Source organism: Oncorhynchus nerka, linkage group LG24, assembly GCF_034236695.1.
Source record: "Oncorhynchus nerka isolate Pitt River linkage group LG24, Oner_Uvic_2.0, whole genome shotgun sequence".
Lineage (NCBI taxonomy): Eukaryota > Metazoa > Chordata > Actinopteri > Salmoniformes > Salmonidae > Oncorhynchus > Oncorhynchus nerka.
The window spans coordinates 91,435,143-91,447,404 of NC_088419.1; the positions used below are offsets into that span (position 1 = coordinate 91,435,143).

General features: G+C 49.0%; 1 protein-coding gene across 2 annotated transcripts in view; it reads left to right on the forward strand.

Moving 5' to 3' along the window:
* The window catches only part of rxrgb (retinoid X receptor, gamma b), an 87,573-nt gene that overhangs the window by 11,785 nt on the left and 63,526 nt on the right, over window positions 1–12,262 (forward strand). The window lies entirely within an intron of this gene.

The window sequence follows — 12,262 nt, forward strand, 5'->3', positions numbered from 1 at the left end:
AGAGGCGTTGAAAAATCATAATCCGTCGACCTCTAGTATTAATGTGTCCATGTCACGCCCTGACCTTAGAGATCCTTTTTATGTCTCTAATTTGGGTTTGGTAAGGGCGTGAGTTGGGGTGGGCATTCTATGTTTTTGTGTTCTATGTTTTCCGTATCAGTGTTTGCACCTTACGGGACTGTTTCGGTTTCAATTATTCTCTTGTTATTTTTGTATTTAGTGTTCAGTTCAATAAATAATTTGAACACTTACCACGCTGCGCTTTGGTCCGACTACTCTTCCTCATCCTCATCCTATAACGAAAACCGTTACAGTCCAAGTGGCTGGTAATCTCGCATGAATTGACTTTGAACTGTTAGATTTTTATCATTTTAATTCTGATTTTTATGATTATCCACTTGACAATGACTAAGAGAAACGAAAACGTTGTTTTTGAAATTAAACTGTTCCATGAAAATGCGCATATGAGAATCAGAAATGGAACGCAGGTAGAAATTGTAGGATAAATTGTAAGCCTGAAACTCACGCGCCACCTATGAAGTCTTTATAAAATAATTGCCTCCACGTTTCAATGGTCAGATTTCGCCTTGAAGGCCATGTTGAAGCAATGTAAGGCTTGCCTCATAATAGGAAATAAAACGTTTAGGTTTCAAACAATGTTTTGAAAATGCGTTCTTGCCTCCAGCTCGCTCACATTGTAAAGTGGAGGGTGAAGCGCTGATAGCCTGTTGCCTGCCCTTGAATGGTGAATGAGATGTGTGCTTCAATTGCCAGTTTAGAAATAAACATAGTATCTTCTGTGTGTGCATCAAAACTGTTTTTAACACGCGATTGCATTTAAAATTGTTGCGCAATGAAAGCACATTTTACTCCAGCCGCAACCAGCTGACGTGCCTCAGGAGAAATCCTGCTCAAAATAGGCTCTGTATGCTGTGCACATGTGATTCGTTGTGTTGGATAAATAAGATACATGATGACTAACGAAAATACACACAAGCTAATTTAATTCCACTAAATTATTGCAAATGAACCTACAGACCAATAAACATGATTGGTCAAATGTACATACAATGGAATTTATTTCCTCCCAGTCATTTTGGCCAGCAACAGATCAGGAAACAGTTTTATTTATCGGCTAAAAGCCATCAATTGCTGGCTAACAGAAACCCTGTGTGTGTGTGTGTGTGTTTTAGAGGAGTCTCAAGGGGGAGGTATGGGGGTAAGAGGGAGGGGAGTGTTCTTTCAGCTAATTGTCAGTAATTACTCATTAGTGAAGAAGGTCAAAGTGTTGACGCTTTAATTATTGCTTTAGTCAAGCAACGTGCCTCACAGACCCCTGGCCCCCTGGGCTGCTGGCCCCCTCTCTCCTCCACCCCTCATCTCTCCTCCACCCCTCCTCTCTCCTCCACCCCTCATCTCTGCTCCGCCCCTCCTCTCTGCTCTGCCCCTCTGCTCTACACAGAACAGAATGTAGCTCCACATATCTATTTTGAGGGCTCAGAGTGCCATGTCAGTCCAACCCATCACACGCACGATCACACTCACACAGACGCATGGACAGACACATGCACATACACACCCGTGCACACAGTTAAACACACACACACTGATTGCTTCACAGCTGACTGTCCTTCTCTCATTTTTTTCCCCCTCTGGTATCTATTATCCCTGTCTGTCAGTCTTATCGTTTTAATTTTATTTCTCTGATATCTATTATCCCTGTCTATCAAGTCTTCTCTGTTTTTTTTTATTTCTCTGGTATCTATTATCCCTGTCTGTCAGTCTTATCGTTTTAATTTTATTTATCTGATATCTATTATCCCTGTCTGTCAGTTATTTTCCTTGAAAACACACAGGGTTACAAAAGATGTCACATGTTTGAGTCCTCCTCTCTGCCAAAATACACAGTGTCCAGCCAGCGCTATTAGAGAACATGGAGAGAGGGAGGTATGAAACTAAACTGCCTCCTCCTCGTACCTCAAAGACAGAGGGAGGTATGAAAACTAAACTGCCTCCACCTCGTACCTCAGTGACAGAGGGAGGTATAAAAACTAAACTGCCTCCTCCTCGTACCTCAGGTACAGAGGGAGGTATGAAAACTAAACTGCCTCCTCGTACCTCAGGGACAGAGGGAGAGGGAGGTATGAAAACTAAACTGCCTCCTCATACCTCAGGGACAGAGGGCGGTATGAAAACTAAACTGCCTCCACCTCGTACCTCAGGGACAGAGGGAGGTATGAAAACTGAACTGCCTCCTCGTACCTCAGGGACAGATGGAGGTATGAAAACTAAACTGCCTCCTCGTACCTCAGGGACAGAGGGAGGTATGAAAACTAAACAGCCTCCTCATACCTCAGGGACAGAGGGAGGTATGAAAACTAAACTGCCTCCTCATACCTCAGGGACAGAGGGAGGTATGAAAACTAAACTGCCTCCTCCTCGTACCTCAGGGACAGAGGGAGGTATGAAAACTAAACTGCCTCCTCCTCGTACCTCAGGGACAGAGGGAGGTATGAAAACTAAACTGCCTCCTCCTCGTACCTCAGGGACAGAGGGAGGTATGAAAACTAAACTGCCTCCTCCTCGTACCTCAGGGACAGAGGGAGGTATGAAAGCTAAACTGCCTCCTCGTACCTCAGGGACAGAGGGAGGTATGAAAACTAAACTGCCTCCTCCTCGTACCTCAGGGACAGAGGGAGCTATGAAAACTAAACTGCCTCCTCGTACCTCAGGGACAGAGGGAGGTATGAAAACTAAACAGCCTCCTCGTACCTCAGGGACAGAGGGAGGCATGAAAACTAAACTGCCTCCTCCTCGTACCTCAGGTACAGAGGGAGGTATGAAAACTAAACTGCCTCCTCGTACCTCAGGGACAGAGGGAAGTATGAAAACTAAACTGCCTCCTCCGCGTACCTCAGAGACAGAGGGAGGTATGAAAACTAAACTGCCTCCACCTCGTACCTCAGGGACAGAGGGAGGTATGAAAACTAAACTGCCTCCTCATACCTCAGGGACAGAGGGAGGTATGAAAACTAAACAGCCCCCTCGTACCTCAGGGACAGAGGGAGGTATGAAAACTAAACTGCCTCCTCGTACCTCAGGGACAGAGGGAGGTATGAAAACTAAACTGCCTCCTCGTACCTCAGGGACAGAGGGAGGTATGAAAACTAAACTGCCTCCTCCTTGTACCTCAGGGACAGAGGGAGGTATGAAAACTAAACAGCCTCCTCATACCTCAGGGACAGAGGGAGGTATGAAAACTAAACTGCCTCCTCGTACCTCAGGGACAGAGGGAGGTATGAAAACCAAACTGCCTCCTCCTCGTACCTCAGGGACAGTGGGAGGTATGAAAACTAAACTGCCTCCTCCTTGTACCTCAGGGACAGAGTGAGGTATGAAAACTAAACTGCCTCCTCCTCGTACCTCAGGGACAGAGGGAGGTATGAAAACTAAACTGCCTCCTCCTTGTACCTCAGGGACAGAGGGAGGTATGAAAACTAAACTGCCTCCTCCTCGTACCTCAGGGACAGACGGAGGTATGAAAGCTAAACTGCCTCCTCGTACCTCAGGGACAGAGGGAGGTATGAAAACTAAACTGCCTCCTCCTCGTACCTCAGGGACAGAGGGAGGTATGAAAACTAAACTGCCTCCTACTTGTACCTCAGGGACAGAGGGAGGTATGAAAACTAAACTGCCTCCTCCTTGTACCTCAGGGACAGAGGGAGGTATGAAAACTAAACTGCCTCCTCCTCGTACCTCAGGGACAGAGGGAGGTATGAAAACTAAACTGCCTCCTCGTACCTCAGGGACAGAGCGAGGTATGAAAACTAAACTGCCTCCTCCTCGTACCTCAGGGACAGAGGGAGGTATGAAAACTAAACAGCCTCTTCGTACCTCAGGGACAGAGGGAGGTATGAAAACTAAACTGCCTCCTCCTCGTACCTCAGGGACAGAGGGAGGTATGAAAACTAAACTGCCTCCTCCTCGTACCTCAGGGACAGAGGGAGGTATGAAAACTAAACTGCCTCCTTGTACCTCAGGGACAGAGGGAGGTATGAAAACTAAACTGCCTCCTCGTACCTCAGGGACAGAGGGAGGTATGAAAACCAAACTGCCTCCTCCTCGTACCTCAGGGACAGAGGGAGGTATGAAAACTAAACTGCCTCCTCCTCGTACCTCAGGGACAGAGGGAGGTATGAAAACTAAACAGCCTCTTCGTACCTCAGGGACAGAGGGAGGTATGAAAACTAAACTGCCTCCTCCTCGTACCTCAGTGACAGTGGGAGGTATGAAAACTAAACTGCCTCCTCGTACCTCAGGGACAGAGGGAGGTATGAAAACTAAACTGCCTCCTCCTCGTACCTCAGGGACAGAGGGAGGTATGAAAACTAAACTGCCTCCTCCTCGTACCTCAGGGACAGAGGGAGGTATGAAAACTAAACTGCCTCCTCGTACCTCAGGGACAGAGCGAGGTATGAAAACTAAACTGCCTCCTCCTCGTACCTCAGGGACAGAGGGAGGTATGAAAACTAAACAGCCTCTTCGTACCTCAGGGACAGAGGGAGGTATGAAAACTAAACTGCCTCCTCCTCGTACCTCAGGGACAGAGGGAGGTATGAAAACTAAACTGCCTCCTCCTCGTACCTCAGGGACAGAGGGAGGTATGAAAACTAAACTGCCTCCTTGTACCTCAGGGACAGAGGGAGGTATGAAAACTAAACTGCCTCCTCGTACCTCAGGGACAGAGGGAGGTATGAAAACCAAACTGCCTCCTCCTCGTACCTCAGGGACAGAGGGAGGTATGAAAACTAAACTGCCTCCTCCTCGTACCTCAGGGACAGAGGGAGGTATGAAAACTAAACAGCCTCTTCGTACCTCAGGGACAGAGGGAGGTATGAAAACTAAACTGCCTCCTCCTCGTACCTCAGTGACAGTGGGAGGTATGAAAACTAAACTGCCTCCTCCTTGTACCTCAGGGACAGAGGGAGGTATGAAAACTAAACTGCCTCCTCCTCGTACCTCAGGGACAGAGGGAGGTATGAAAACTAAACTGCCTCCTCCTCGTACCTCAGGGACAGTGGGAGGTATGAAAACTAAACTGCCTCCTCCTCGTACCTCAGGGACAAAGGGAGATATGAAAACTAAACTGCCTCCTCGTACCTCAGGGACACAGGGAGGTATGAAAACTAAACTGCCTCCTCGTACCTCAGGGACAGAGGGAGTTATGAAACCTAAACTGCCTCCTCGTACCTCAGGGACAGAGCGAGGTATGAAAACTAAACTGCCTCCTCCTCGTACCTCAGGGACAGAGGGAGGTATGAAAACTAAACAGCCTCCTCGTACCTTAGGGACAGAGGGAGGTATGAAAACTAAACTGCCTCCTCCTTGTACCTCAGGGACAGAGGGAGGTATGAAAACTAAACTGCCTCCTCATACCTCAGGGACAGAGGGAGGTATGAAAACTAAACTGCCTCCTCCTTGTACCTCAGGGACAGAGGGAGGTATGAAACTAAACTGCCTCCTCGTACCTCAGGGACAGAGCGAGGTATGAAAACTAAACTGCCTCCTCCTCGTACCTCAGGGACAGAGGGAGGTATGAAAACTAAACAGCCTCTTCGTACCTCAGGGACAGAGGGAGGTATGAAAACTAAACTGCCTCCTCCTCGTACCTCAGGGACAGTGGGAGGTATGAAAACTAAACTGCCTCCTCCTTGTACCTCAGGGACGGAGGGAGGTATGAAAACTAAACTGCCTCCTCCTCGTACCTCAGGGACAGAGGGAGGTATGAAAACTAAACTGCCTCCTCCTCGTACCTCAGGGACAGAGGGAGGTATGAAAACTAAACTGCCTCCTCCTCGTACCTCAGGGACAGAGGGAGGTATGAAAGCTAAACTGCCTCCTCGTACCTCAGGGACAGAGGGAGGTATGAAAACTAAACTGCCTCCTCCTCGTACCTCAGGGACAGAGGGAGCTATGAAAACTAAACTGCCTCCTCGTACCTCAGGGACAGAGGGAGGTATGAAAACTAAACAGCCTCCTCGTACCTCAGGGACAGAGGGAGGTATGAAAACTAAACTGCCTCCTCGTACCTCAGGGACAGAGGGAAGTATGAAAACTAAACTGCCTCCTCCGCGTACCTCAGAGACAGAGGGAGGTATGAAAACTAAACTGCCTCCACCTCGTACCTCAGGGACAGAGGGAGGTATGAAAACTAAACTGCCTCCTCATACCTCAGGGACAGAGGGAGGTATGAAAACTAAACAGCCCCCTCGTACCTCAGTGACAGTGGGAGGTATGAAAACTAAACTGCCTCCTCCTTGTACCTCAGGGACAGAGGGAGGTATGAAAACTAAACTGCCTCCTCCTCGTACCTCAGGGACAGAGGGAGGTATGAAGACTAAACTGCCTCCTCCTTGTACCTCAGGGACAGAGGGAGGTGTGAAAACTAAACTGCCTCCTCCTCGTACCTCAGGGACAGAGGGAGGTATAAAAACTAAACTGCCTCCTCCTTGTACCTCAGGGACAGAGGGAGGTATGAAAACTAAACTGCCTCCTCGTACCTCAGGGACAGAGGGAGGTATGAAAACCAAACTGCCTCCTCCTCGTACCTCAGGGACAGAGGGAGGTATGAAAACTAAACTTCCTCCTCCTCGTACCTCAGGGACAGAGGGAGGTATGAAAACTAAACAGCCTCTTCGTACCTCAGGGACAGAGGGAGGTATGAAAACTAAACTGCCTCCTCCTCGTACCTCAGTGACAGTGGGAGGTATGAAAACTAAACTGCCTCCTCGTACCTCAGGGACAGAGGGAGGTATGAAAACTAAACTGCCTCCTCCTCGTACCTCAGGGACAGAGGGAGGTATGAAAACTAAACTGCCTCCTCCTCGTACCTCAGGGACAGACGGAGGTATGAAAGCTAAACTGCCTCCTCGTACCTCAGGGACAGAGGGAGGTATGAAAACTAAACTGCCTCCTCCTCGTACCTCAGGGACAGAGGGAGGTATGAAAACTAAACTGCCTCCTCGTACCTCAGGGACAGAGGGAGGTATGAAAACTAAACAGTCTCCTCGTACCTCAGGGACAGAGGGAGGTATGAAAACTAAACTGCCTCCTCCTCGTACCTCAGGGACAGAGGGAGGTATGAAAACTAAACGGCCTCCTCCTTGTACCTCAGGGACAGAGGGAGGTATGAAAACTAAACTGCCTCCTCCTTGTACCTCAGGGACAGAGGGAGGTATGAAAACTAAACTGCCTCCTCCTCGTACCTCAGGGACAGTGGGAGGTATGAAAACTAAACTGCCTCCTCCTCGTACCTCAGGTACAGAGGGAGGTATGAAAACTAAACTGCCTCCTCGTACCTCAGGGACAGAGGGAAGTATGAAAACTAAACTGCCTCCTCCTCGTACCTCAGAGACAGAGGGAGGTATGAAAACTAAACTGCCTCCTCCTTGTACCTCAGGGACAGAGGGAGGTATGAAAACTAAACTGCCTCCTCCTCGTACCTCAGGGACAGAGGGAGGTATGAAAACTAAACTGCCTCCTCGTACCTCAGGGACAGAGCGAGGTATGAAAACTAAACTGCCTCCTCCTCGTCCCTCAGGGACAGAGGGAGGTATGAAAACTAAACAGCCTCTTCGTACCTCAGGGACAGAGGGAGGTATGAAAACTAAACTGCCTCCTCCTCGTACCTCAGTGACAGTGGGAGGTATGAAAACTAAACTGCCTCCTCCTTGTACCTCAAGGACAGAGGGAGGTATGAAAACTAAACTGCCTCCTCCTCGTACCTCAGGGACAGAGGGAGGTATGAAGACTAAACTGCCTCCTCCTTGTACCTCAGGGACAGAGGGAGGTGTGAAAACTAAACTGCCTCCTCCTCGTACCTCAGGGACAGAGGGAGGTATAAAAACTAAACTGCCTCCTCCTTGTACCTCAGGGACAGAGGGAGGTATGAAAACTAAACTGCCTCCTCGTACCTCAGGGACAGAGGGAGGTATGAAAACTAAACTGCCTCCTCCTCGTACCTCAGGGACAGAGGGAGGTATGAAAACTAAACAGCCTCTTCGTACCTCAGGGACAGAGGGAGGTATGAAAACTAAACTGCCTCCTCCTCGTACCTCAGTGACAGAGGGAGGTATGAAAACTAAACTGCCTCCTCCTCGTACCTCAGGGACAGAGGGAGGTATGAAAACTAAACAGCCTCTTCGTACCTCAGGGACAGAGGGAGGTATGAAAACTAAACTGCCTCCTCCTCGTACCTCAGTGACAGTGGGAGGTATGAAAACTAAACTGCCTCCTCCTTGTACCTCAGGGACAGAGGGAGGTATGAAAACTAAACTGCCTCCTCCTCGTACCTCAGGGACAGAGGGAAGTATGAAAACTAAACTGCCTCCTCCTCGTACCTCAGGGACAGTGGGAGGTATGAAAACTAAACTGCCTCCTCCTAGTACCTCAGGGACAAAGGGAGATATGAAAACTAAACTGCCTCCTCGTACCTCAGGGACACAGGGAGGTATGAAAACTAAACTGCCTCCTCGTACCTCAGGGACAGAGGGAGTTATGAAACCTAAACTGCCTCCTCGTACCTCAGGGACAGAGCGAGGTATGAAAACTAAACTGCCTCCTCCTCGTACCTCAGGGACAGAGGGAGGTATGAAAACTAAACAGCCTCCTCGTACCTCAGGGACAGAGGGAGGTATGAAAACTAAACTGCCTCCTCGTACCTCAGGGACAGTGGGAGGTATGAAAACTAAACTGCCTCCTCCTTGTACCTCAGGGACAGAGGGAGGTATGAAAACTAAACTGCCTCCTCCTCGTACCTCAGGGACAGTGGGAGGTATGAAAACTAAACTGCCTCCTCGTACCTCAGGGACAGAGGGAGGTATAAAAATTAAACTGCCTCCTCGTACCTCAGGGACAGAGGGAGGTATGAAAACTAAACTGCCTCCTCGTACCTCAGGGACAGAGGGAGGTATGAAAACTAAACTGCCTCCTCCTCGTACCTCAGGGACAGAGGGAGGTATGAAAACTAAACTGCCTCCTCCTCGTACCTCAGGGACAGCGGGAGGTATGAAAACTAAACAGCCTCCTCGTACCTCAGGGACAGAGGGAGGTATGAAAACTAAATTGCCTCCTCCTTGTACCTCAGGGACAGAGGGAGGTATGAAAACTAAACTGCCTCCTCCTCGTACCTCAGGGATAGAGGGAGCTATGAAAACTAAACTGCCTCCTCGTACCTCAGGGACAGAGGGAGGTATGAAAACTAAACTGCCTCCTCCTGGTACCTCAGGGACAGAGGGAGATATGAAAACTAAACTGCCTCCTCGTACCTCAGGGACAGAGGGAGGTATGAAAACTAAACGTCCTCGTCCTCGTACCTCAGGGACAGAGGGAGGTATGAAAACTAAACTGCCTCCTCGTACCTCAGGGACAGAGGGAGGTATGAAAACTAAACTGCCTCCTCGTACCTCAGGGACAGAGCGAGGTATGAAAACTAAACTGCCTCCTCCTCGTCCCTCAGGGACAGAGGGAGGTATGAAAACTAAACAGCCTCTTCGTACCTCAGGGACAGAGGGAGGTATGAAAACTAAACTGCCTCCTCCTCGTACCTCAGTGACAGTGGGAGGTATGAAAACTAAACTGCCTCCTCCTTGTACCTCAAGGACAGAGGGAGGTATGAAAACTAAACTGCCTCCTCCTCGTACCTCAGGGACAGAGGGAGGTATGAAGACTAAACTGCCTCCTCCTTGTACCTCAGGGACAGAGGGAGGTGTGAAAACTAAACTGCCTCCTCCTCGTACCTCAGGGACAGAGGGAGGTATAAAAACTAAACTGCCTCCTCCTTGTACCTCAGGGACAGAGGGAGGTATGAAAACTAAACTGCCTCCTCGTACCTCAGGGACAGAGGGAGGTATGAAAACTAAACTGCCTCCTCCTCGTACCTCAGGGACAGAGGGAGGTATGAAAACTAAACAGCCTCTTCGTACCTCAGGGACAGAGGGAGGTATGAAAACTAAACTGCCTCCTCCTCGTACCTCAGTGACAGAGGGAGGTATGAAAACTAAACTGCCTCCTCCTCGTACCTCAGGGACAGAGGGAGGTATGAAAACTAAACAGCCTCTTCGTACCTCAGGGACAGAGGGAGGTATGAAAACTAAACTGCCTCCTCCTCGTACCTCAGTGACAGTGGGAGGTATGAAAACTAAACTGCCTCCTCCTTGTACCTCAGGGACAGAGGGAGGTATGAAAACTAAACTGCCTCCTCCTCGTACCTCAGGGACAGAGGGAGGTATGAAAACTAAACTGCCTCCTCCTCGTACCTCAGGGACAGTGGGAGGTATGAAAACTAAACTGCCTCCTCCTAGTACCTCAGGGACAAAGGGAGATATGAAAACTAAACTGCCTCCTCGTACCTCAGGGACACAGGGAGGTATGAAAACTAAACTGCCTCCTCGTACCTCAGGGACAGAGGAGTTATGAAACCTAAACTGCCTCCTCGTACCTCAGGGACAGAGCGAGGTATGAAAACTAAACTGCCTCCTCCTCGTACCTCAGGGACAGAGGGAGGTATGAAAACTAAACAGCCTCCTCGTACCTCAGGGACAGAGGGAGGTATGAAAACTAAACTGCCTCCTCGTACCTCAGGGACAGTGGGAGGTATGAAAACTAAACTGCCTCCTCCTTGTACCTCGGGGACAGAGGGAGGTATGAAAACTAAACTGCCTCCTCCTCGTACCTCAGGGACAGTGGGAGGTATGAAAACTAAACTGCCTCCTCGTACCTCAGGGACAGAGGGAGGTATAAAAATTAAACTGCCTCCTCGTACCTCAGGGACAGAGGGAGGTATGAAAACTAAACTGCCTCCTCGTACCTCAGGGACAGAGGGAGGTATGAAAACTAAACTGCCTCCTCCTCGTACCTCAGGGACAGAGGGAGGTATGAAAACTAAACTGCCTCCTCCTCGTACCTCAGGGACAGCGGGAGGTATGAAAACTAAACAGCCTCCTCGTACCTCAGGGACAGAGGGAGGTATGAAAACTAAATTGCCTCCTCCTTGTACCTCAGGGACAGAGGGAGGTATGAAAACTAAACTGCCTCCTCCTCGTACCTCAGGGATAGAGGGAGCTATGAAAACTAAACTGCCTCCTCGTACCTCAGGGACAGAGGGAGGTATGAAAACTAAACTGCCTCCTCCTCGTACCTCAGGGACAGAGGGAGATATGAAAACTAAACTGCCTCCTCGTACCTCAGGGACAGAGGGAGGTATGAAAACTAAACGTCCTCGTCCTCGTACCTCAGGGACAGAGGGAGGTATGAAAACTAAACTGCCTCCTCGTACCTCAGGGACAGAGGGAGGTATGAAAACTAAACTGCCTCCTCCTCGTACCTCAGGGACAGAGGGAGGTATGAAAACTAAACTGCCTCCTCCTCATACCTCAGGGACAGAGGGAGGTATGAAAACTAAACGGCCTCCTCCTCGTACCTCAGGGACAGAGGGAGGTATGAAAACTAAACTGCCTCCTCGTACCTCAGGGACAGAGGGAGGTATGAAAACTAAACTGCCTCCTCCTCATACCTCAGGGACAGAGGGAGGTATGAAAACTAAACTGCCTCCTCCTCGTACCTCAGGGACAGAGGGAGGTATGAAAACTCAACTGCCTCCTCCCTGTACCTCCTCAGATCAAATTGAATTAAAAGCCTATGTGAGTCAGCTTCTTCTGTCAGTGCTTTTAGGAAAACACACACACACACACACACAAACATCATTATTACCCTGAAGCTTTGTTTTGAATTCACTGTTTCATTTCTCCAATGAGGAAACACATTAACCTCTCAATGTGCAAAATGTCTTCATGAATGCTAATTATGTCTTTCAGGGCGATGTGTTTTATGTGGGCCATCGCTTATTATTCCAACTCCACATGACTGTGAAGAGGTGTGTATTATTTGAGCTGTTCCCTGAAGACTTGTTGGGTGTAATAGACTAGTATGACAGCTGCTCCGTTCTCTACTCTATAGGGAGCAGAGCCTCCAGGCATGCTAGCTTAACTTCACTGTCAGTCAGGTGCTATGGGCTGCTGAAGGAAGTCATTCATTGTAGTTGATTTTCAGTGTGTGTTCCTTTAAATGTCTTGGTCTTGGGTCTTGTTTTGAGTGCACACATTTCGCTCTAGGTCCGTACTGTTTTCTGTACCGAGACACATACATAGGAATAGACAGTTCCAGGAATGCAAGGCTTGTTAGACGACACGCACATACACACTCG